General features: G+C 40.3%; 1 protein-coding gene and 1 pseudogene across 2 annotated transcripts in view; both read left to right on the top strand.

Moving 5' to 3' along the window:
- The first annotated feature begins 4,163 nt into the window (after positions 1 to 4,163).
- The window catches only part of PVRAP (PVR adaptor protein), a 308,071-nt gene continuing 285,453 nt past the window's right edge, over positions 4,164 to 26,781 (top strand). Inside the window, exons 1-2 of one of the 2 annotated variants that reach the window (XM_067792172.1) lie at positions 4,164 to 4,337; positions 4,480 to 5,076. The gene's annotated coding sequence lies outside the window, so the exon portion shown is untranslated. Of the gene's footprint in view, positions 5,077 to 26,781 lie in introns of both variants that reach the window. The other variant, XM_067792171.1, reaches the window with a different exon arrangement.
- LOC137254605 (U3 small nucleolar RNA-associated protein 15 homolog) lies at positions 6,304 to 7,874 on the top strand (annotated as a pseudogene).

Raw genomic sequence — 26,781 nt, 5'->3', positions numbered from 1 at the left:
TAAAACGGTTTGTCTTCAATTAAACAACTATATTTTTTTCGGATATTCAGCTATTAAAAATTCTTCATCGGTATAATTTTTTATGAAGAATACCTTATACAGCTCATCTTTTGTGTATCTCAACTAGCATATAAGTATATCGAATGGGTAGTTTTATAGCTCCATGAGTAAAATAATTATAAATAAAAAAGCGTCATACAATTATGTGTGAAACTCGAAAAGTTTTTGGTGAGTTTCGAGTTGGTGCCCTCTGTTCGGCCTGAGTGCGTCGTAAACCGGCAGTGGGTAGGCGCACAAGGGTCGATCTCGGGAAGGTTCACTCAAAAAATATGATAAAAGAAAACACAAAGAGGAATTTCCTCGTTATAATATAATATTTAATTCAAAGTGAAAAGAAAATCGACAGTGGTTATAAGGTTACCTTTATGTTGAAAAAGTGATGACGGTGATCCTTGGCGATGTGTGCTGGTTGGCGGTCAATCGAGAAAGAGACCGGTTATCCCGTTGAGGACAACCGCTAAGCCGCGAAAAAGTCCTCTGGTATTAAGGAGGGGAAAAAAAGCCACACACACAACAGCCCCCACATATACGTGCATGGGTGCTGACAACCCGCACACACACGTGCATGCGTATGAAACGCATGCATGTGCATGCATGCACACAAATGCGGCGTGAGTGTGGGTGGCTGGAAATATTATTAAAACGTTAGGGAGGGGCGCCGTCAATCAGATAAAAGTTAGGCATTGGGCCTAAACATGCCGCCCCCCTTGCGGTACGCAACATCACAGTCCGCCAAGGATCACCGACCGTGAAGAAGAAAAAAAAAAAAAAAAAACTTATAATTAATTATATCTAACTTAACATAATGCCGGACAGTCCGCCGGCTTGGCGGCACGCAAAATGGTGGGAGCTTGGTTGCTGCTGCCTCGGTCATTCACCAATTTTCCCGTTATGGTGTAAGGCGTGATCCAGGTTTGCCTAGAGCTAGGGATTGCGAAAAGAAGTAAGAAGATATACGTGTTCATATTTCTTGCCGTTTATTACAAATTCATTGGAAATTCTATGCTTGTGCATTTTGCGTGAAGAAAATTCAATAAAAAATAACTTATTGGAATGATACAAGCTTTTAAAACGCACACCTCCATTGTGACTTCATACAAGTGGCGAATTTTCGATAAAACGTTCACAATAGTGAACAGCGAGTGAGTATTAATATGTTTTCTGTATACAAATTGAAAGCTGATTTGAAACAAATGTGCAATTCATGGAACTTCAATTTAATAACGGCGAACACAAGAAAAGGAAACCTTTCTTCCATTCTCTGGCCCTTCGCGACAGCCGTTCTCCTTGTCAGCTATGATTTGACACGTAGGCATGGCAATGGAGGGATAGAAAGATTTTTCACTTGTACGAACTCACAATGCACACCTCTTGCGACTGTGTACAACAGAAATTCAATAAAATAAAAAAGGATAAAAAGTGTAAAATTCATGTATTTCGGTCGTTACCGAACATTTTGCTGTTAGGCCTTCGCTGTGCCCGAGAGTACCCAACCGAAGATGGTACTCTGAGCTAACAAAGGGCCAAACGTGGTGGGCAGAATCCCTGGGAGTATTATCTCGGCATATACATCTGTGCCTAGGACGAGGCGGATCGGGGCGGATGAGTAGAACTGCGGATCCGCCAGACGAAGATGTGCGTACGGGGCTGCGATGGCACTGTCGATGCTGGTTGTGGGTGTCGTGCGCCGAAAATTGGCTACGACCGCAGCATGGGTCGCAATCCTTCTGTTCTGTCCGCGTCTTCCTCGGATACGCAGCAGACATCCTGCTTGCCCGCCAATGTTGCTGGTAGGAAGTTGGAGCTCCTGGGCGAGCTCATCCGCAATCACTGTGGTGGGGGAGCATCCGTCGATTAAGGCGCGAACGAGGTGTAGCCGCCCCCCTGCTTCTATTTTCACGACCGCGGTGGGGGTGATCGCTACCGTCGGTATCATGGTGGCGGTGGCAGCTGAATGCGGGGCTAGGAGCCCTGCCCGGAAGGCGGACACGGTGGTGAGCTGCAGCGAGTTGGATCCGTGACTGTGATCTCGTGGTTGATGATGGGTGTGATGTCGTTGTTGCAGGCGAAGAGGCCTTGTCTCCGCTCTGCGCTCGCGCGGTGGTTGCCTTCGTTGAGGGGCCTTAGTTTGCCGGCGAAGAGACCGAGTCTCCGCTCGGCCGTCACGAACATGGCGCTGGACGGTAGATGGGTTGTGCTGGAGCCGCTTCCTTTCGTGCTGCAAAAGCGGTCGATACGATTTGGCTGCTGGTGTTGTGTTTGGGCGAAGAGACCGAGTCTCCGCTCCGGTTCGGTGGATTCGAGCTGGACGAAGAGGCCCAGTCTCCGTTCCAGCATCTGACGCATATAACGATATGGAGTCGTCAATCCGCTCACGGGGTGATTCCAGCTCCTCCTCAACTTGTACACTCCATGGCTTGGAGCGGGCTTCGTGGAGTAGCTGTTCCTCTTCATCAATCGAGGAGATGTGAAGCATCGTGTGATGTTTTTCGCCGCATTTTTTACATCGGCCTTGGCTTGGGCATGCGTTAGAGCGGTGGTCTAGAGCCAAGCAATTTCCACAGCAGCTCCCGCGGATCGCTAAGTAAAGACGCTCCTCGGGTTTTTTGGCCCGAAAGATGGGGCACAGGCGTATGGGATGTTGCTTAAAACAAGCGCGGCATTCCGACGTATAACGCATGACGTTCTTGGCAGCGTTTCGTTTTAAAGCGGCAAAACGACCCATTTTCCTGAAAGGAGTGAAATAGGTTTCAATGGGTCGGGTCATTGTCAAAGTGCATGGGCGAGTGGTCCCTAGTTGTATTATTGGGGATTTGGGAAATTTTATTAACGCGCGCATAAGGGGAAACATCTGTCGCTGCAAAAAAAATAATATTCATATGTGGCGTGCATTATGTGCATGGCCTCTTTCCCCGCACGTTATGTGCCTGGGTCTTTAGTGCCTTATTTTGTTTATTTTGTGTCACCCGGCAGCGGTTTAGTTGGCCACGGGCACATTAGTGCTGCAGAAAATGAGCATTTACGATTTTCGGTTCACACATTCTGGTGCCGAACCGGGTAGAAAGTGTATAGCGTGGGTTCTTTTGAGTCGCTGTTATTTGTGTTGTTGGTGCTAAAACCCAACAACTTCCCTGCCCGCCACAAAAAAAAAAAAAAATGTTTGGACAGCAAAATTGTATGCGATGTAAAGAAAAAATAAAAAAATGTTCGTTTTGGATGAGGAGAATCATTTGTAGAATGTATCATTTTCCTCTTTTTGTATTACCTTTCGGTAATTTATGAGAGTTGTTTATTCAACCTTTCCCCAAGTACGCTTCTAGTCCGGTTTAATTGATGGCCTTTAGCAAATGGCACGATTCCAGAAGGGTAGTTGGCTCCGATACCGATTCCTCAGACTCGGTTTTTTTTTTTTGGGTACCCGTTTGCATCTTTTTATGCATCCCTAATATAATGTACATTTAAACTCGGCGTATATATGTACATACGTTGGTATAAGTATATGGACAGTCAGTGCACGGACTTTACCGCATTGGTAGGTTTGCTAACTTTTCTGGCACATTTTCATTTTCTACTACTACTACTACCGAGGCCCAAAATCTACCAATATTTCAGTATTTTCGCACTGCAAACTTATACTGCGATGATTTGTAAAGTATGGAATTGCCGAGCCCACCCAACTAACATTAGGAGGCGATACTGACCAAATCAGTCAATTTTGAACAATTTCTGAAGAACTTAAACAGGAAATAAATTTTTGAGTAGAGAAATATAGTAACTGAATTGCGCGTTATTTGTTTTACAATACATTATTAATTGTTTGGTACAAATAGGAACTGTAGCTGTTGTTTTCTTGGTAAAAAACTACCAACTACTACTATTTTCACTTTTTTTTTTTTTTTTTTTTTTTTTTTTTTTGGTCTACTACCATCCCCTTTTTAGAAGTCCGCTCACTGGTACCAGCACACCAACGGCAAAGACAAAGAACGCACATTCATACATACCCGTGTATAGAATGTAAAATTCATATGAATTGAAACAACGGGAAACGTATCGAGTGATTTTCCGTTCTTTCAATTCATGTCTTACTACGGCGTGGAGTACAACCTTTTTTGCTATGGGCAATAATTTTTTGTTAACGCAAAACGCATTAATATAAAATATATTTTCGTTGAAGGTGTAAAAGTGAAATAATAAACCATAAAAATCACCAAAACGAACTGCGAAGAAGAGAAAATTACACAAAAAACGCTGCTTTTTTGCTGTGACAACTGAAACCAGTTAAGCAAATTGATTGTTGCGTTGCACCTAAAATTGTAACCTTCCAGAAATATCTGTTTATTCGTGAAGCAAAATAATCCCTAATTGATGTTTAAAACAACTAAATAATTATTTAAATGTGCTACGACTTCATATTTTCAGGAAATTGAGTAAGAAGTGCTAAGAACGTTGCAAAAGTATTGCGCCTTGCCGGTGATTACATAAGCGCGGTAGGAGAGGTGGTTTACATTATTCGACAGTATCTTGTATAATAATTTTGCATTCGAAGCCCAAAATCAAGAGAAAGTGGAGATTAAGTAGTGGGCGCCACTTATTTCTAGCATCGTGGTCCTCTGGGCGCCCATTCACATTCAGTTTTACATATAAACGTTGCTGCCAGAGTGGTCATACGCTAAAGACAGCGCAATTCAGATACGGACGGTGCAGCTTTGTATGTACAAAGTATCGCCTTGTGATTGCTAAACGCACGAGCTTTAGGCACAATCGGTACCAATCGGCTAATCCGCGCGTGAAGTGGCACAACTGTATGCTGTTGGTGGTGTATATAGACTAAATGAGAATGATGGAGGAGCTGAGCTTGGGGCACATGGTATGGATGTTCCAAATTGTGAACGTTATGATGCTAGCGCCGATCGGGAATATTTGCCTGCTGGGTCGGAAACTCGTAGTCAGCTTGCCGGTGTGGTTTTGGGTGATCAAGAGGACAATTTTCCACTGTATGCATGTATATGAATGTAGGTATGTATATTTTGTAGGTTATTTAAACATTATATAGATTTTGTTTTCCGTGCTTGCATGATGCCACTGATACTACAAAGTTTTTCACCCTTAACATCAGTTTTTATAACGCCGCTTTTCTTTGGCACGGCACATGGACATCCTATTGGCGAACGGCTCAGCTTGGGCATGGAGCTTAATACTGATATAGTAATTGCTTGCTTCCAACTAACTTACACTACAATTTTTGGTTTTTACTCCTCCTTATTTGCGAGTACTGGGCATTTTATCGCACCATTTCTGGTGCATGCATTTTGTAATCATATGGGCTTACCTGATGTTTAAGATTTATGGCAACAGTATTTAGTGCGTCGTATAATTTTTTCATAATTTGCCATTTCGCTGGTTTAATTGGTTGGATCATACTACTGCCAATAGCTACACAACCTTCATTGTACTCCAATAATTTGTCCTGGACCAATTAGAGGATTGCACATTTCTTTCACAGTCCAGCTGTTGATTACGGCACGACATGGAACTAAATTCAGCCAATAGCTGTAATCTTGGCAAAGTTGAGTTTCGGGGACTTTTTATATAGTAAACATTTTTGAATTGTATGATTACACAATACAAATTTCAGGTAATAACAAAAACTATTGCATAAAAGCTTAGTATGAATGTATGTGCATATATATGTACTAGTCACAAATATAATTCAAATATATAGAGGGGGCATTCCATTTCAAATTGGAAAACAATCAAAATCGCATCGAGATTTGAATGAAATTATGTATGAAAAGCTCTACCAAAAGCAAGAAAATATTTGGTCAAATTTAATGGATACATTAAATTTTATACAAAAGTTTTGACCAAAACGCATCCAAATCATTGGTCGTCATGGCATGGGGTTACTCTCTTAAACTACTTTATCACTACTTAAGGGTAAAAAAAAACACCCAATACTCGAAAATTAACAAATTAATAATAAGTCTAATGTTTAACCCGCATTTGTTATGTATGTGTACACAAGTCTACCCCTGAGTGAAGGCCTAGGCTGCTGGTTTAAAAACATCATAGAGACTGTTGACTTCAGTATCCTATCGCGGCTGCGCTTCGAAAACTCCCTATCTGCAAACTTTTGAAAAGTGGCCTTTCTCAGACTTTGGTTGTAGAATGTCCTATTTCAGAATAAGTGAAAGCTGTCGATTTGTTTGCACACATTTGGCAAAGACCAACCTAGAAAATAAAATGAGTTCCTTTAAACCGCTAAATACAAAAAAATACTTTAAAACTGGGAAAGTTGTTACTCCTGATACCGTATACCGGAAGCAATTAAGCGTGCCAACGTTATTAGAAGAATTGGATGCCATCGACTACGTTGACTTCAGTCCCATAGAACCGCACTACCTTGCAGTATAATGTTCAGTGCGCGTACAAATTTACAATCCGATAACGAAATTAGTGGTAACAAATTTGTCAAGCTTTCAAGCAACTGCATATGGCGGCACCTTTCGGCAAGATGGACGTTGACTGGTGGCTGGTGATGAGCAAGGCTGGGTAAAACTCTTCGATCCACCCAGCAAAACTGTGCTTCGTCCTTTTAAAGGACACAAAGGGCCAGGGCATCGAGCGCAATTCACACACGATCTACTTCATATTGCTAGTTTCTCAGACGATCCCCCCATCAAGCTATGGGACATTTCTACAGAAAAAGCAATGTTAGCCCTTGCGGAACATGAAGACTAGGTACGTGCTGGGGCTGTAAACCCAATGTCACCTGATACCCTTATCTCAGGTGCCTATAATGGGAAAATTAAAAATGTGTGATACGCGCACACAGCAAGTTTCGTTCTCAATTGATCATGGCAGCCCCGTTGAGTCGTTATTATTTTTACCAACTGGTGGTATGTTCATTAGCGCAGGTGGCACAGAAGGGCGTATATGGGATGCCTTTGCCGGATGTCGACTCCTGACAAAAGTTTCGCAACATCATAAAACAAGTTTCCCTCTAGGTTCAAAATGGCAGACGTATACTATCAGGTAGTTTGGATCGTCATGTTATGATATTTGATGTTTCCACATATCAAACTGTGCACACACTTGATTTTCCTAATGCTGTGCTGAGTTTGGGTGTAGCACCCGGTGATCAAACTGTTGTGGCTGGAATGGTTGATGGCCTTATTTCCATTCAACATAGGGAAATCGAACGGAAGAAGGATGATGTAAAGCCGAAGCGGTCACAGCACAAAAAATCAACATTTCAGCTCTGTTCAAAATAGATCATGAAATACGTGAACCGTTACAAGCGAAACTAGCGAATTATGACAATTATTTACAAAGGTATGAATATGTGAAATGTTTAGATGCTGTGATGATGCCAGCCATTGCACGTTTCAATCCCGAAGTAACAATTGGTGTCATGCAAGAACTGATACATCGTAAAGGTTTTCATCGCGCATTAGCTGGACGTAGTCACAACTTCTTATCCCGCCTGACAACGTTTATATCCCGTTATATTGGAGAGAGTCGATTTATGCGTGTTATGATTGATGTTGTGTCAGCGTTGCTTGATGTTTATACGCCCAAGTTTCACGAATTTACTGGTGAATTGGGTAAAGACTATAAGATTGGCTGGTGTTTTGGAACGCGAAGTTAGTTTGACACACGATTTGTTGGCGCTGCAAGGCTGTCTAGGGCTTCTGGAGTGTGCTTCACGTGGGACCAACCAGATCGACGAGATGATACGATTTGTCAAAGAAGACAAAGATCAATTCAAACAATCTCCTCAAGCTAAAGAGTCGTCCATTTTGACGGTATAGCATATTAAGGGAATGAATAAATAAGACTCTTGTATGCTAATGTAATTTAGAAAAAGAGTTCGTCTGGTTTGGAGAAGTTTTCGAAACAATTTCTGCCAGAAATTTGTATACAACGAAAATTTCCGGAATAATAGAGACGACCCTTTTTTTTTTTTTTTTTTTTTTTAATTTTTAAGAAAAATTTATATGAATAGATAGTATGTATTTTATAAAAAAAAAACTTTCGAGACGGGGGGTTTTTGAACTGGCATCAGAAATCAAATGGTACTTCACTATGGGGTGGTTATATTCTTATCCCGAAGTCTTCGAGTGTTGTCATAGTGTCAGATTAAAATGGATGAACTCGCATCGTTACTTTTGGGGGAGTTCCAAAACCCTTTCTTTCGAACCGGCAGAGAGATACCTTCAACTGGGACGACATTACACACTACTACATTTGCGTATTTGAATTTTATAGCCATTAAATTAAATGTATATGCATACTTTTAAAGAATGAATACTTTATCGGTACGGGTAAAAAAAAAAAATCCGTTAACCCGTTGGTGCCAGTGTATCATTTTGAACACGTTCTCAACACCTTGCATGTGTTTTCGAAAAGAGGCACGTATTTGGGTAGGTGCAACCTCTATAGGTAGTTGAGCATGGTTTTTGATTTGATTGTGTTTATAGTTAAGAAGGAAACGGTTGGTTTCCATTTTAACTATTTTTTAATAGCTGTTTCAATACATACATTTTGTTGGTCTCGCGCCTTTGGCCGAGTGTGTAGGTGTTCTGTCATCCTCGCTCGGGGTGAGCGGGTGAAGTTGGGTTGATTTGCTGTCCTCGCTCTGGGAGAGCGGGAGAATTGTGGGTTTGATTTTGAAAATGAAAAATAATTGTTTTGTGGCAGATGGGGTCTGCATTAGGGTGGTTGATTGGCCTCGGTGGGCGAGCGCTTGGTTTTGAAATTTTGAAAATTTAAAAACAAAGATTATGGGCCGAGTGCCTTTGTTTTCTGTGGCAGACCGAGGGTCTGCGTAAAGGCTTTTCTGGTATACTCGTTATGGGAGAACGAGTGAGTGGGATATTTTTTTTTTGAACGGAGGGATGTGGAGGAACGGGGGGGATTGTTAAGCGAAGCTTTTGGTCCTCGCACAATCTATCTCCGTGGGAAGAAGGATCAGTTTGACCAAAGGTCGTCTGACTTGACCCTTCTCGGTTATGAGGTCGACTACACGTACTCGGTTATCTTCTCCGGGGTGTACGTCGACGACTCTACCTAGCCTCCACTCGTTGGGAGATAAGTTGTCCTCTTTGAGGACAGCGAGATCTCCCACTTTTATATTTTCTTTGGGATGCTTCCACTTCACTCGTTTTTGAAGTTCGGATAGATATTCCACCTTCCATCGTTTGCAGAAAGTGTGATGGAGGGCTTTGAGCTTCTGCCATCTGTTTATTATGGAGGCCGGGCTTTCGGTCACATCCGGTTCTGGCGGCGCCAGAAGATGGCTGCCTGTTAGGAAATGTCCTGGAGTTAGGGGTTCCAGGTCCGTTGGGTCATTCGACCCCGGACTGAGAGGGCGCGAGTTGAGGCACGCCTCAATCCGGCACAAAAGTGTTTGGAACTCCTCCATAGTATATTTGTGGGGAGAAGCGATCTTTTTGAAGTGGCTTTTGAAGCTCTTCACTCCCGCTTCCCACAAGCCGCCCATATGTGGAGCGCCAGCGGGAATAAAATGCCAAGTTAATGCTTGATGGCTATACTTGGAGACTGTTTTGTCTCGGTTTTCTGCCAGGAAGGCTTTGAATTCCGATCGTAGAGATCTGGAAGCTCCGACAAAGTTCGTACCATTGTCGGAGTAGATGTTCTTCGGACATCCTCTTCTCGCGATAAAACGCGAAAAGGCCGCGAGGAAGCCTGGGGTACTAAGGTCACTAGTGGCTTCTAAATGGATGGCCTTAGTGGAAAAGCAGACGAAAAGGCATACGTAGCCTTTTGACAGTCGACATCCCCTACCGCGGTAGCTTTTGATGTCGAAAGGCCCTGCAAAGTCTACCCCGGTATTGGTGAACGCGCGGGTAAAAGTAGTCCGTTCGCAGGGAAGGGTCCCCATAAGTTGGGACTGTACCTGCTTTCGGTGAATAATGCAGGTTTTGCACTTGTGGATGATGGCTCTGATCATGGTCTTGACATTCGGTATCCAGTATTGGGTTCGGATAAGACGGAGCATGAGCTGGTTCTCGCCATGAAGGGAGTCATGATGAGCCATCATAACTGTAAGGCGAGACAGCCTACAATTGTACGGCAAGATGATCGGATGACGCTCATTGTATGACATGTCCTTTGAAGCCCCTAGACGCCCCCCTGTTCTAATAATATCATCTTTGTCGATATATGGGTTGAGTGACAGTATTTCATTCTTTCGATCGATAGGTTCCCTATTTTTCAATTTTAAATATTCTGTCCCGTAAAATTGTTTCTGGCAGACTCGTATTAATGCTTGAGTCGTTGCCTTAATCTCATCGGCTGAGATTATGCACGACCTTTCGTGGAACATTGCTTTAGTTTTTGGGTGAGTTCGTTTATAAAATCTCCTAACATAGGAAAGAACCTTTAAAGCCCTGGGTAAATTTGAAAAACGGTCGAGAATATCTACATGATCTACCCTTGTCGTGGCATATGTTTGTGCCCTCTTCTCCTCAACGGACGTTTTGTATTCGGTCTCTTGTGCTGGCCAGTGGGAATTGTCTTCTTGCAGCCAAGAAGGTCCCTGCCACCACAACGAATTGTTGGTCAACTCTGATGCAAGTAGTCCTCTGCTTCCTAGATCCGCTGGATTAGATTCCGAGTCCACGTGAAGCCAGTCCTTGCTACCGACCATATCGATGATCTTAGTGATTCGGTGTGCGACGAAGGTTGACCAGGAACAGGGCGGCTTTCTTATCCATGCGAGTACGATGGTTGAATCCGTCCAGAGGTGAACTTTTACGGGTCCCAAATGAATATTTCGGAATATTGATTCCATCATTTCTGCGAGAAGCACGGCGCCGCAGAGTTCTAAACGTGGTAGCGAGATGGTTTTCACTGGAGCTACTCTGGTTTTTGCTAAGAGTAAGTGAATGAAAAACTGATCGTCTCTTTTTACGCGCATATATATCGCTGCAGCATATGCTTTCTCGGAAGCGTCACAGAAGCCGTGGATTTCTATTTCGCCTTCCGGGGAAAAATTTACCCACCGCGGTATCCGTATGTTATCTATTTCGCCATAGTGTTGGGTGAAGGTTTTCCACCGTTCTAATGTATTTGGTGAGACAGGCTCATCCCATCCGGTGCCTTCTAACCAAATATTCTGCATTAATATTTTTGCTACTATGACCATTGGTGCAAGCCAGCCTAAAGGGTCGAAAAGTTTGGCTATAGCGGATGGGATTGCGCGTTTGGTGATGTTCTCGCCCTTCTCTAAAACTCCTGCGGTGAAGTAAAACATGTCTGAATGCGCGTTCCATCGTATTCCGAGTGCCTTCACCGAGCTAGCCTCTTCAAACGCTAGGAAGTCCTCGCTGAGCAAATCCGTTTTGGGGATGTCCTGAAGGACTTCTTCACAATTGGATGTCCACTTGCGCAATGGAAAGCCAGCTGAGTGTAATGCTTCGCGAATCTCGTTCCTTGCTTTGATAGTTGACGCTATTGTATGCCCTCCAGATAAAACGTCGTCGACATACATACCTTCGCGTAATATACCCGATGCTATTGGGTGGGTATTTTCTACATCATTAGCCAATTGTAGAAGTGACCGTATCGCGAGGTAGGGGGCGCAGTTTACACCAAATGTGACAGTCTTTAGTTCGTAAAGACTGATGGGTTCGTTGGGGGATGTTCGATGGACAATTCTTTGAAATTTGGCGTGATTATCGGTCACCCAAATTTGCCTATACATCTTTTCTATGTCACTATTAAAGACAAAGCGATACAGTCGCCAACGTAAAATTAAAATAGGCAAGTCTGCTTGGAGTACTGGACCTGGGTGGAGTATGTCGTTTAGACTAATGCCATTTGCTGTCGGACTTGACGCGTTGAAGACGACGCGCACCTTGGTGGTGGTACTTTCCGCCTTTACAACGGCGTGGTGGGGCAGGAAATAATTATCCGAATCGTCGGATGGTACATTATTTTTAATTTTTCTCATATGTCCAAGCGTTTCGTATTCGGATAACACCCGAACATACTCTTTCCCTAACTCTTGGTTTTTCAGTAATCGCCCCTCATTTCTGAAGAATTGTGAACATGCGCGCTTTAGAGACGGTCCTAATGCAATCTTCTCAGGGTAATCCTGCCTGAATGGTAGCGAGACTGTATATCTTCCACTTTCATCACGTTTTGTTGTGTCCTTAAATAATTGTTCACAATACCTTTCTTCTTCATTAAGCATTTTGTTTTTGGGAACATTTTCTACCTCCCAGAAAGCTTTTAATTGGTTGTCCAACGCAACCTCGTTGTAGAATGACATGATGCTCTTCGTTGGACTCGGTGCTTCGATGCGACCGGTTAGTATCCAACCGAACACTGTCTCTTGGGCCAAAAGTGTATTTAGTACATTCTTTTTCAGACCACTCAGTATAATTTGGGGATATATGTCTCCTCCAAGTATGAGGTCTACATCTTCGTTGATGTAGAACCTCTTGTCTGCCAAAACCAAGTCTGGGAATGCCTGCATAGTCATGACGTTGATATGGCAGGATGGAAGATTCCCAGTGAGTTTGGCTAGGACTAGAACGGGTGTAGTCAGGCTGAAGCAGGCATCCACTGGTGAACGTAATTCAATTTTTGATGCTTCTTTCACCTGGGCTGACACCGAATTTGTGATGCCTGAAACTTGGGCATGCATTTTTCTCGCTGGCAAATTGATTCTACGTTTCAGTCTTTCAGTTATAAAGGAACATTCAGACCCTGAATCAATTAATGCCCGTGCGGAGAAGTCGGTACCATTATGGCGAATGTGTACGCGAGCAGTTCCTAATAGCACGCCTGTGCTGGAATTGGCATGACAGGATTTTACATTCTGGTTCGCAGATTGTCGCGCCTGTGCCGAAGTTGTTGGGCTATTATCCGCATCTTTGAAAGGATTGCGTACAGCCGTGTGCTGAGATGTATCCGCATGCAGGAGCGTGTGGTGACGAGAGTGGCATTTGGAACAGTTGTAGGAACTGGTGCACTTCGTCACGGTGTGTCCTGGGGATAAGCAATTCAGGCAGCCACTTGTGGATTTTATAAATTTAATCCTTTCTACTGGGGTTAAGTCGCAGAAGCGTGAACAGTTGCGTAATCTGTGCTCCGTAGATTTGCACATTTTACAAATTGATTTTATTGTTTGCTTGGATACTTTCGTTTGAAAAGCACCAAGTCTTTTCGTAGGGGTTTCCGTTGATTGTCGCGACGCGTTTGGTTTTTGCATTTTCGAAGTGGTATGCCCTGTAAAACCAGACACTGTTTCAAGTGTATGAAACCGATTAGACAGGAATTTATCCATATCCTCCCACTTGGATATGTCCATTTTATGGTCTATACTTTGCTCCCAAAGAGCCAGCGTGCTCTCTGGTAACTTGGTTGAGCATAGATAGGTCAGGATTGCATCCCAATTGGAAGTGTCAATTTTGTGGCATTTGAGGGACGAAATACAATTATTTATATCATTTTGCAGCTTTTTTATTGAACTGCCACACTCACTTTCTACCTTTTTTAAGTTAAATAAAATTTGTAGTTGTGTGTTAACTAAGATACGTTTGTTTTCGTATCTTTCACACAAGTTTTTCCAGGCCATCTCGAAACCTTCATTTGTGAGAGGGCATTTTTTTACGATATCTTTTGCTTCGCCCTGCGTTTTGTTGTCCATAGGTCGCTGGTTCAGATCCGGCTCGAAGGACCAATGTTCGGCCTGAGTGCGTCGTAAACCGGCAGTGGGTAGGCGCACAAGGGTCGATCTCGGGAAGGTTCACTCAAAAAATATGATAAAAGAAAACACAAAGAGGAATTTCCTCGTTATAATATAATATTTAATTCAAAGTGAAAAGAAAATCGACAGTGGTTATAAGGTTACCTTTATGTTGAAAAAGTGATGACGGTGATCCTTGGCGATGTGTACTGGTTGGCGGTCAATCGAGAAAGAGACCGGTTATCCCGTTGAGGACAACCGCTAAGCCGCGAAAAAGTCCTCTGGTATTAAGGAGGGGAAAAAAAGCCACACACACAACAGCCCCCACATATACGTGCATGGGTGCTGACAACCCGCACACACACGTGCATGCGTATGAAACGCATGCATGTGCATGCATGCACACAAATGCGGCGTGAGTGTGGGTGGCTGGAAATATTATTAAAACGTTAGGGAGGGGCGCCGTCAATCAGATAAAAGTTAGGCATTGGGCCTAAACACCCTCCATTCAGGCACGTATACCCGAACATTCAAATATACAAATGTGTCCTGTTCTTACTTTTTTTTTTCAAAAATTGTTGAGCCATATCAACGAATGTGTCATACAAACAGGAACATCATTACCTTGTTGTCAGCCAGGAACATGAATGTGCCACATTCATTTTTCTGGCTCAGCTTTGTGTGATTGAATCATACATTCGTGAAAATGGCTCTAGGTTTAAGTAAAACCTAGGTAATCTAAAGGGTAATCCAAACAGGCCTCTAACACAAAATCGGAAAAATTGCATATGCATGCTTCTGGCTAGCGGGGACTATATATAACACAATGAGTAATTTTTTGCGGTCATATAAGAGCGTTCATTCACTTTAGTGAGTCACAGTAGACCTGAATGCATCTATGAAATTTTTGGCATTATATAGTAGTGACTGTGAATGTGAGTAACTGCGACGTGAAGTGTCACGGCGTCATATATAATCTGGCATTTACAACCTGATTCTAATGTGGTAACAACTTTCTTCACCACGGCAACTTTTGCACCCTTTTCGTATTCTGTCCTCGAAAGTAGCCGGATAATTGTTTACCCACTAAAATATGTGGTAACATCGATGTAACCACACAAAACAGCTGTTGATTGGAAAAATAAATAAAACATTTTAAGCGTAAAACAAAATTGTAGTGAAAATTGAGCGTTTTAACAATAAAATATAAATATATATAACAAAATATGTAGTCTTATTGTTATTACTCCTTATTGAAGACGAAGAGGATGAAATTTTGGGGAGATGGCACTATTTGAGACAATAGTGATCCCATGAACCTTCCCTGTGCTACATAAAAGCATCATTTTCGTGCGCGCATACCTCCTATAATTAGGGTCGATGGACCAGTAACCGGACACCTCCCAGTAACTGGAAATTTTTCAATTTAATCCTTTGAAATAAGCAAACCGTTGACTTATTTTAAAATTCGAAAAATTCATTGGAAGAAGCCACTCATTTATAATGGTTTCGCATTTGCCTTTTGCTTTATTTTCAAAAGAAGCTTGGTTGTTTCACTTTTAGTTTACGTGTGTGAAGTAAAGTGTTAAGACGTGCTACTTTTCAATTTTTTTGCTAATTGTACTTCAGTTCTATCAGGTGAGTTTTTACTAATAATTTCGTGACAGAAGTGTTTCAAATTACCGTTATTCTATAAATAATTGATAAAAATACGTGATAACAGTTTAAAATTAGTGAAAATATGTATATGTTTTTGTAAATGCACCTGTCCGGATACTGGAATAAAAATAATAGTGTTTTCCAGAATCCGAACTAAGTGTCCGGTTACTAGATGTAGTTAACAACAGCACAATCCTAGTATCCGGACATGCTGTTTCTTTAGCTTTTTCTTAAATAATATTTGTTTATATTAAAACTAATTATAATATGTTTGATAATCCTAATTAGACTGGGTGAGATTGAGTGAAGGCGAGAGGTACAATGATCGACCAAGCAGTAAAGGCGTGGGTTCAAGCGCGGGGCTGTAAAGTGTCGAAGATTACGTGTAGGTCTTACAACCTTAGACTAACAAAGTTGCTTCTATCATTAAAAAGAGAGGACAGTAGGCTCATGACGGGTATTCTGACTAGACACTGCCTTCTGGCGTCAAATGCCTTTAAACTAATCTTGGTGAGTGATAGCAGATGTAGGAAGTGCGGGTTGGAGGAAGAAATGTTCAAGCACGTTCTGTGCTCATGCCCTGCGCTTGCCAGGCTACGACTCCAGCTATTAGGAGTGATATGGCTGTCAGATCTAGAAGCAGGAAATGACTTAGAAGATTCCTAGTATTTTCCAAGAGGATGGAGTTATTTTATAACACAGGTCCTGGTTTTTGATACTGTTTTTTAGTTTGGTCGTTAAAACAAACTTCTGGTAGTCTATATGAGATCCTCATGGACCGACCAGTTCAACCTAACCTATGTGTGATAATCACTAATCCAGGGTGTTATACGTATCGTGCCTATTGGACTATTTGCAGCCCGAGGATATATTCGGCTGTATTTGAACGGAGTTTTCCCGTTACCGGGCCACCTCGAGAAGTAAAGATGGCCTTACCACAGCAAGGGGCGCTGTTGTGGCGGACGGTTTTTATCCCCATTTTTAACATTAGACCGCTGAGCCCGCCTTGTGGGCAGGTGGTTTTACGACCAAGATGAACTCAAAAATTGTAAGAGAAAGTAAGATTGCGAAGGAAACCGGAAAAGAGGAAATCGCTATCAGCGATGACTCGGACGCGGAGAGCGATGATAGTGTGCAGTGAGTGCGCTCTGAAAAGGAGCGGCATACTAGTTCGGACAAAGAATTAAGGTTAAAACGGGAACAATGAGATAGGGAGCTTAAGATAACCCTCTCAAAATATCGGGCTGCATTAAGAATTATGCTGCGCTTGGGCCCAGTGGTTCACCCAACCAACGATGAGAGCGATCACTTGGCATGGGCCTGTGAGAGGGTTACCCCCTTTATCCCCAAAATCTAAATCCCCAAATCAAAATCCCCAAAATCAAAATCCCATAATCAAAATCCCCAAAATTAAAATCCCATAACCAAATCCCCAACAAGAAATCCCCATTTTATGTGTGAAAACATTTAACATTTTGGAAATTCTGCATTCATAATTCCGGAAGTCGAATCACCGGAAATCAATATTATGGAAGTCAATATTCTGGAAAAAGCCGACCGGCTGCGCCATGCACAGTAATTCTGCGTAGAAGACCTATCTGCATAGGCGGCCTTCGGCCGCGATTATAAAAAATAACCCTGAGCTACGCCATGCCAAGTCCGGGTGTGTGGTATAACCGTGGTGTCCTTCTGGATAGTATACCCTTCTGCGTAGGCGGTCTTCGGCCGCACTTTAAAAAAATAACCCTTAGCCGATCCAATACCGGCTACGCCATGCCACTTAACTTCCAGAATTTTGTCGACCCAGAATTTTGATTCCGGAATTTTGACTTCAGAATTTTGATTTTAGAATTTTGACCATTTCCTATTTTATTGCATGTTTATCTGCACCGGAACATTTTTTTTTGTTTTAATAAATTATAAATACATTTTTGTGATTTTGTGTTCGAGGTTTTTTGATATTTCCTCGAAAACGGTTTGGGGATTTAGCCACAAAAAAAGTGCGGGGATTTTGTGTTGGGGATTTTGGCTAAGGGATTTTAAATTTGGGATTATGAATTTGGGATTTTTTTTTTACCTGGGGATTCTGTGTTTGGGGATTTTTTTTTGGGGGATTTAGGGGCACTCCCCCCGTGAGACAGTAGAAGAATGTAGAAGGCAATTGGCAGACGAAAGCTTTGCTGCGAACAACCCTCAATTTTGCAATCGCATCGAAGAGGAAGAAACACTTAGAGTCAAGAGGCAGCGATCGACTGAACCCGGCAAGCATGTTTTTAAGAGGCATAAGGGCGTGGGGAAACGCTCCAGTCCAAGAACAGGGAGGTGAATTAGCCGGAATGTCAGGAACTAAATCTACAAATCTGCAAAGCGGTTTGAAGAGGGAAATATAATTACTGGAAAGCCATCTACTTCAAAAGTTGTAATACAGGAAGAGGAAGGCAATAATGCCTTGAGAAGGCACAAGGGAGATAACAATTAGACTACAGCTTAATCAATGATACTAAAGGGAGCTAACGCTGAGACGCCTGTTTTCACCGGGAAGAAGGTGAGTGAAGTTGCGAAGCATTCTCTAACGGTGGCATTTGTATAATGTTTAATTACTACGCAGGTATGTGTTCAGCTAGAATGTGATGAAATTAATGAAATATTTATATTTAAATTTTTTATTTATTGGAGTTTTGTGTGTTTCTTTTTTATCTAAGTATATTTTAACGGAAAATGAAAGAATGTTTTCGTTTGTTTTTCTTAATGTTTAAATAATAAGTACCTGTGCAAGTCAATGACATTAATGAAGAATGTGCAAAAGTTTATTTTTTGTTGTTGTATTTATTTGGTTTAAATATTAAATAAACGTAAAAACAACGTTACAAAACGTTGTAAAACGTTTAAAAAACAATTATTTTTATTTTAGATCATAAGCGTCCGGTAACTGGAATTTTACTCTCCGGTTTCAGAAAAAAACTCTCCGGTTACTGGCAAATGTATCAAAACAATAATTTTTATAAAAAAATAGAGAGTTTTCTATCGAAGTGACTGATTTTATTAGATTTAGAATGTTACCAAGAAGAGTTCAAAAGCAAAAAAAAAGTTAAGTGGCCGGTTATTGGTACATCTACCCTATATGCATTTATTAATTTACTCAGAACTTTCAAAAATATTCACAGAATTTACTTACTTGTTCATCTCCAGTTTGCCGCTTTTATTGTTTGTTTACACACTTATATATGTACATATGTATTCTATTTTAAATTTCCCCAAAGACACTGGTGAGCTTTTTCGTAATGGCAGCGTTACCACCTGGGAAAGAATCGCGAATAAAAGTACTGGTAACGATTTTCGGTGACATTCGGTTACAAATTTACCGGTAACGTTCAGAATCAGGCCGTTAATGACGAAGTTAAAAAAAAAATTCACTGCTACTTTTTTGTTAGCTGCTGTACATTGTAAGTGCGTATGCAACTAATAGGGGGCTAGGGTTGTTACGAATTGCTGATGCAACGTATAGGTAAATCTGTAGTTTCAGATTTGCTGTCATGAGCACTAATGGATTTCGCTTGATGTAAGTGGAGTTGCGTTTGACAGTCGCTACTGTCGGCGCGGAAGTACGATTTGTTGTTTCATGTTTTTGACGTGTTGACACTAATTGAAATTTGACACATTTACTTTGTACATTCAGTTTGTTCAACTGATATTTAATGAACTTTAATTGGCTTCATGAAAACAAGGAGCGAGCTAAAAATTACAAAAAAAAAAAAAACCATACACCATATATTATATAAGGGCGTATCAAAAACAAATCTGTTTTTCCTCCAGTGCCATAATAGGGCCCTAAAGATATGAAACTTTCGTAAAAATTTAACTTTACGTTTGTCTGCGTCGCACTTTTTAATTTCTTCAAAGGGCAGCCATGTTCAGTGTAAATGTGCCCCTCGAGCGAAGAGATGTCGTAATGCTCTGGTACCGACTACTCGCCACAGCACAGTAGTTCAGCTCAGCGCTTCAATTACCGCTTGACTGCAAGAGTGAATAATAAATTCCCTTAAAACGCATACTAGTCCCCTGCATCCTTAACAATCACAATTTCAACGTCACACCGATCAGATAATCTCAATTTTTTGATGATTTCGAGCTTTTGACCGAAATACTCTTTCTTCCCAATGGGAGCTGTATAAAATAGGCCTGATAACCACTGCGCTATAAGGTGCTATTAAAAGAACTCCTCAAAATTTGCAAAAAACGACGGCTCATCACACCTGTCTTGAAGTACGGCTCGAAATCAGAGACGGTGGCAAGAGAAAATAAGATGGCTCTTGAAGTGCTAGAGAGAAAAGTTCTACGGCGATTTTGTGGTCGGTGTAAACTTTACCCAGATATGAAGATAGTGGCGCATAAGGTTATGTTATTAGAATGGAAAAAGACGCTCCGGCTAAGAAAGTGTTTCAATCGTCACCGCAGTTTGGAGGCAGAGGGAGAGGGACACTTCCATTGAGTTCGAGAAGGCAGGTGGAGGAAGACTTGACCTCCTTTGATGCTCCCAGTTGGCGTTAGTTATCGCGAGACAGGGATAACCAATTAATGCTGACGAAGAAATGCCATATTGGATCTTGGCTTTCCCTAGATGACCCTCAGGGAGAAAATTACGGATCTAGGCCACAAATTTGCCGCACACCCTTAAGCTTCTAAAGAATGGTGTTACGTGAATCCATGAATGGTTTGCAGTCAAGAGTTTGCGACTGTACTCTAACGTACACCTCCTTGAGTAACGAAGGACTTGCAACGGCATGGCGTTCTGCCGTTATCGACCGTTTATCTTTTCCTTTCAATATTTATGGTAATCGGAGCACCTCGTATGAGTATTTAAACAATGCAAAAAATTACTGAAACCGTCAATTTCGTGCCGGTTAAATGATACCGACACTAGTACCCTTGAGGGAAACGGCAAATATCATGAGAGTTTCTGCCGATGAAAGAACAGGAAAACAAAAGTCTCCCTATGTTTCCGCCGTTAGTAAGGAGCTTGGAGAAGGGAAAACTTGGGAGAACAGCGGTAACACCACTAGGCCAGAGAGGCTTGCCCCTAAGGGGCGGTCCTCTTAGAAAAAGCTCGATTTGATCTCAGCCAAAAATTTTGAGTGATCACATTTTGTCGATTTTCGTTCAAAAACCAAATTTGACAAGGGATGACGGAAAATCGTTCCAATATACATCATTTATCCACCCTGTCGGAAAATCAACAAAACGAAATAAGTCAAAATAGTTTCCCAATAAATCTGAATCATCCATCCTTAAGTCCTTTAGTTTCAATATCACAAACGCATTGAGATCCCAACGTATGATGTCTGTTCGAGTTGAAGGGACCACAGATAAAACAATTTTAAGAACACATATTTCGACACATTCTGATTTTTGAAAATACTGGCTCTTATCTGTTTCATCAAGGAAGTTAGCGCCACCGGAAGTTTCATATCAAGCGTCCAGACAAACTTTGCCCGAATAAAGGTGAACCAAAAAAGTTTCCAAATATGTAAATCTGAATCATCCCTCCTTAAATCCATTAGTTTGAATATCGCAAATGCATTGGGATCTCAATTTTAAGCAGTTCTTTTACAAATGTCCCGCTTTCAGTCAGTCTGTCCTGGCACTTCATTAAGTGCCAAACGGATACAATTTCCTACATTTTTATAAAAGGAAGGGCTAATCTCATCCATTGGTGTCACAATAGGCAAAATGCCTAAGTGTGCCACTTTGCTTGCCATAGAGCAAACACCTTAAACATTAAGTGCAAGATGCAAACACATTTTTTCTGCTCTCACGTCTCATTGTCTGTTCGTTACTACAAATATGATGAGCACTTTTTTTCATATTTTACATGCTTCATGCAACATGTTGCCGATGTAAGTTAATCCTAGAGAATGCTGCTAAGATATGGTGTTAAGCGGCACCGCCCCTCTAGCAACCTAGCCACCTTCTCGTAAATATATAATGCATGTGTGCAGTTGCACATATGGTGCATATCTCTTTTTAAATGTTTCTATAGTGATTGTGTATGAAAAAAATAAAAATAAAAGAAAAGAACGCTACCACAGATTGTCGGAACTCGCACAGTTGATTTGCATTAGATGCGCTGTGGTGTATCAAATGAAAAATTCAAAGGCACAAAGCCAAATGCTGCATGCCATATGCATCAACGTACTTAAGAGTAAGCTCACACATGCAAGCACTTGGTTTTACATACAATATGAGGTGTTGCACTCTCAGTGAGAAGTACATATGTGACGTTGTAGGAAATGTTTTTTGTTGTTTTGTTAATCACATTATATGCCTAAAATGCTCGTATATGTGCTTTGTGTGTTTCATATGTACAACAGTGTATATTTCTGATCTTCAACAAAATTAAAGCGTTAAACGTTGGTTTCTTTGTACGCATGAAATTCTCTTCAAATCCTTTCCAAGGATATTTCTACGAAATCGTTGTCACGGATATAAACTGTAATATTCGTACTAGAACAAGAAGTGTTACTCAGCGGAGTGTTTTGGTAACGCCTACTTAGCTCAGTTGTTTGCAAGCTGCCTGCATGATGCTTAAATAATAAATTAGTTTTCTTTTCTTCATATTCGTTTTGTTAAGTATTTTAAATCTATTTTGAGCGGTTTCCCGCTGAGCAGGAATTTTTCAAATCGCCATTTAGTATCATGGTTTCAATTTGTACTGTGAGGAAATATTTTCTAAAAAATAATTTAAAAATTTTTTTTAGGTTAAACGGTTTTATTGAAAACAATACTTACATTAAGTAATAATATATAATACTAAAGTATAGAAAATAATTAGGTAGGTCTTAGGTACTAGACATCACACTCCTCAGCAATCTAGCGCATTGATCAGACAAATAAAAAAAGGGCCGCGTCAAATTTCTATTCATATTTGCATATATATATATGTATAAGTAAGACCAACTGACTCTTAATCAGGTTATGCTACGCCTCACGTTTTTAGAAATTTTAGATTGATGAGGAGTGTGATGATTAGTACCTAAGACCTATATAATTATTTTCTACCTTTCAGTATTATAATTACTTGATGTAAGTTTAACTAAAAAATTTTTTTAATAATTTTACTTTCATGTTTTTGTTTTTATTAAATTGTCTATTATTTCTCATTCTATTTAGTTCATTTAGTGCCACATTATTACAAGGACTCTTTCCTGACAATTTTGTAACTCAATACATAATCCTTCCAAAGACTTTACTCCACTCAGTGGCACGTACGCTTGTCCATCCTCGAATTCCAAAGTATTTTGATGTTACTTCTACCGGAATGTAGGTAATATTTGTTGTTTTTGTTAACAATTGTTTTTGTTTTTATCGGCCTATTGATAAATGATTCAAGGTTTGATTCGAGCTCAAGGCCAGAACAATAATTTTTTTCTAATGATAATTATTGTTATTTTTTAATTTTTCTAAATTTGAAAAAACGATAATTGTCATTAGAAAAAAATTATTGTTCTGGCCTTGAGCTCGAATCGAACCTTGAATCATTTATCAATAGTCCGATGAAAACAAAAACAATTGTTAATAAACCATGAGCACTTGGGAATGTCAAACAAGGTAACTGACAATAAACAAAAATCCAGCATTATCAGTGATTTGCACCAGATGGCGCAACACTGAATAAATATAGTTGGTAAAAGGAATAAAAGTAGCAAATTTGCCATTCAAATAAACCACCGCTGTATAGTTAAATGGTTAGCGCAGCGTGCCTAAAGAGTACTGATGATGAAGACTTAGCACCCTTCGAAATGGATCTATCTGCGCAGCTATGGCAGGTTGTCTGAAAAATTGTCTACTTACTATTCCAAAAACAAAATAAAATTTTTCAAATTTAGAAAAATTAAAAAATAACAATAATTATCATTAGAAAACAATTATTGTTCTGGCCTTGAGCTCGAATCGAACCTTGAATCATTTATCAATAGGCCGATAAAAACAAAAACAATTGTTAATAAACCATGACCACTTGGGAATGTCAAACAAAGTAGAAAAAAATTATTGTTCTGGCCTTGAGCTCGAATCGAACCTTGAATCATAATGGGTAATATTTGTTCCAAAAATGAGTCAAATCGGTCCACATGGTCGAGTTTTTTGAACAACTCGATCCTTGCGCCACCTAGCGGCAACTTTTTTCGTAGGTCGCTTTCTATTCATGTATGTATTATGTCTTCCAAATATGAGTCAAATTGGACCACAAATACGATTTTTTCAAATATTTCGATATTGCGCCACCTATCGGAGTTTTTTTTCTTATTATTGCATTGTCACCGGGTTCTGAACTATATTCCAAGTGTCAGTGAAGACTTCATGCATTATCCTATAGTCATGAGAAACATACATATGATACATATAATATTTAAATTTCAGTAGAATCCTTGTCAACTTTTTTCTGACTCAGTCCATACTTCTGTGAACTAGCAATTTGTTTTAAAAGTTTAACATTCGTAAGGTCTGACAAATGTCGAGAAAATCATGGCACGTGAAGTTTGCAAAATTAAATTGCACGATCATAATATACGTCCTGTTTTCCGCATCGAAACGATTCCTTTCGTCCATTGCGAATTTAATAATGGAAACACTCGCTCACCGTTAGCGTTATGAGCTGGAATGGAAAAAAGTACTGAACGATTTTCAAAATCCCAGAAAAACAAACCACCATCGGATTCGCAGCTTTTTTTCTCGTCTTAATTCGAATATAGTAAAATCTGGGACATTTCCGGTCACACTATGGATTTCCGGGAGACATGGTCACCCTAGTTACGTATTTATACGCAGATATTTGTTCGTGACTCAGCGTTGACTTGTATTAATGTAAAAAATTCAAACAACTACAAAATCTAGTGTTTGAATCAAAGTGAGAACTACTCTTCCGTCGACAGTTTCGTTCTCCATTAATTGATCAAAGAATCTTCACCGGAATAACATGTCGACAATGTGTACATTTTAAGAAACCAACAACAACAATAGCAATAAATGAGTCGAAGCACAAATGAAAACTGACAAGTGCCACAGAGCAGCGAACACGTCAAACAGTTACAGCATTAAAGAGAGGTTAAATTGAGATAAACGATATGTTAAACAAAATAAAAAAATAAAAATGTGATTGCAAAATATCCAAGAGATTTATGTATGTAGTGATGTGATGAAAACAAAATCGCTGTCTTCCCAATTGATTGTCTGCTGAGCTGTCATTCTGGAATTAAGCTGCCACACAAACAGCGCAAACACAAATATTCACACACTTGTTCCCGAGTGGAGTCGAACAATGTGGAAGAGTTTAATTTCCACCACTCATGTGACATGAAGAATTGTTGGCGAATTTTGTTGTTGTATTGCGTCTTTAACCTTTAACTACTTCTTGAAATGTTTTCGATTTTCACTATTGGAAAGGTGTCATTGTCAACTACTGGTGGTAAACACATTCATATATATTGATACCGTAAGAGTGTTTTATGCTCTAGAAATGATTTTACTATAGGGATTACTCAGCTACGAGCGCTCATCTCATTTGCGTTAACGTTGTCAATGTATAGAAATAATAAAATATGTATGCATATCTCAATCAATATACATCAGCTTTAAAAATAAATAAATAAATATAAGGCTCGATAACTTCCGAAGAGATTTTAGGCTGAACTTCTCTTCCAATTTGTGTTGTGCTCCTTTTTAGTTTTCCCTGCAAATTGGCCGGGATCTACTTGTTTAATACCGACCCCGAACGGCATCTGCAAGGCAGATGAGTTTTCACTAAGCTTTTTATGGCAGAAACAAAACATACAGGTTTGAGCACATATTGTAGCAAAAAAGGCCGAAAATGGCAAGCCAACTAACTGATCTCGAGACTACTTCGCAATTTGGGATTGTTCCTTTCCGAATAATTTTGCTATTGATTTAGAGATCATATCGAAACAGTTTCCAGTTGTTTCATATACAGTTTTAAAAGTATTGTCTCCCAAGGACCCCTCAAGCATACCTTCATATATCCTGTTCAGAAACTAATACGATATATTGAATATTACTTCATGCTGGTGGGACTTTCTCGAAGCCATTTTAATCTGTTGCAGATTTATCCATAAGCATCGTAGCATCGTTGCGCTCTTTCAAGTTTTCCAGACCCATATTTACCTGGCATATCTCTAGCATATTATGATTATTGTCTTTAGCACTTCTTCTCCCGAGTAGCAGAACAATAGTACCCATGCCTGAGGACAAGCAGTTGATATATAATATTGTAACGAATTTACTGAAATTCCGCTTATTTGCAACCTTCTACTAACGTTCGTATCGCTAACTGTTGAATAAATAACTCCAATATTCAATAATGCAAAATGGTTTTTATTAAAGTACTTCACAATAACACTTATACTTCGCAACCAATAGCGTGCTTAAATCAAACTTATTACTGATTACTTTGCTTTAACTCCTTTTATACTCTGTGATGTCTCGTTAGCATACTTCTAGGCGTTTTTATCTTCTTGAATTTACTACTTGTTTACCAGCCATAAACTCATCAGCTATAACTACAGATGCACGATTATAGCTTCTCTCATAGCCATATGCGCGTGTATGTGTGAGTGATACTTCCACCGATGATTGCCTACATTTGGGAGTATCTCAGATATTTGCATGTGTTTGTGCGTTTCTCTCCGCTGCTTCTATGGTCATATGTGTAGACATAATGATTAATTTGTTTACGTACATACAAGTGTGGCAGCTGCTTTATTGTTGTTTTGTCTTTATTTGCTTAGTATCAGATTAGTGATGTGAGTATCACTTAGTGTCACTAATATTCGTGATAATATCCTATGCATTATTTATAAATTGGAATGAAGAGTTGGCCTTCTTCTGTGGGTTGAGAAACTTGAAGCATTTTCAAATCAAGCGCCGGTATAAACATCTGTGATAGGATCAAGGCTTTCACCACACGAGGGATCCATACCTTAGGTTTTGGCTTCGTTCGTCGGGATTATCTATCATGCGGTTTTCTTTGTCTGTAGAAGACCAGCACAACTTTATTCGCCATTTATAGATTTTTCTATGGTTTCTCCTTATCAATTTAATAAAATCATATCATGCCGCTCAATCGAAAGATAACAGCGGCGTATTTCGTTCGTGCCACAACAGTTTGATTATAACTCTTAGCAACTCGATATCTCGATCTCCCCGTTTGATTGATTTTCTGCGATCTTTTAGCGCCTCAATAAGCGACTCCTATTTCACTTCGTTGATCTTCTCGGATACGACTTGAGTTGCATAATTTGCTTCCGTCTAGAATCTCCGAGTAAGCTGGA

The sequence above is a fragment of the Eurosta solidaginis genome, chromosome 5, assembly GCF_040869045.1.
Source record: "Eurosta solidaginis isolate ZX-2024a chromosome 5, ASM4086904v1, whole genome shotgun sequence".
Taxonomy (NCBI): Eukaryota; Metazoa; Arthropoda; class Insecta; order Diptera; family Tephritidae; genus Eurosta; species Eurosta solidaginis.
This window is presented reverse-complemented; position numbering and strand designations above follow the sequence as displayed.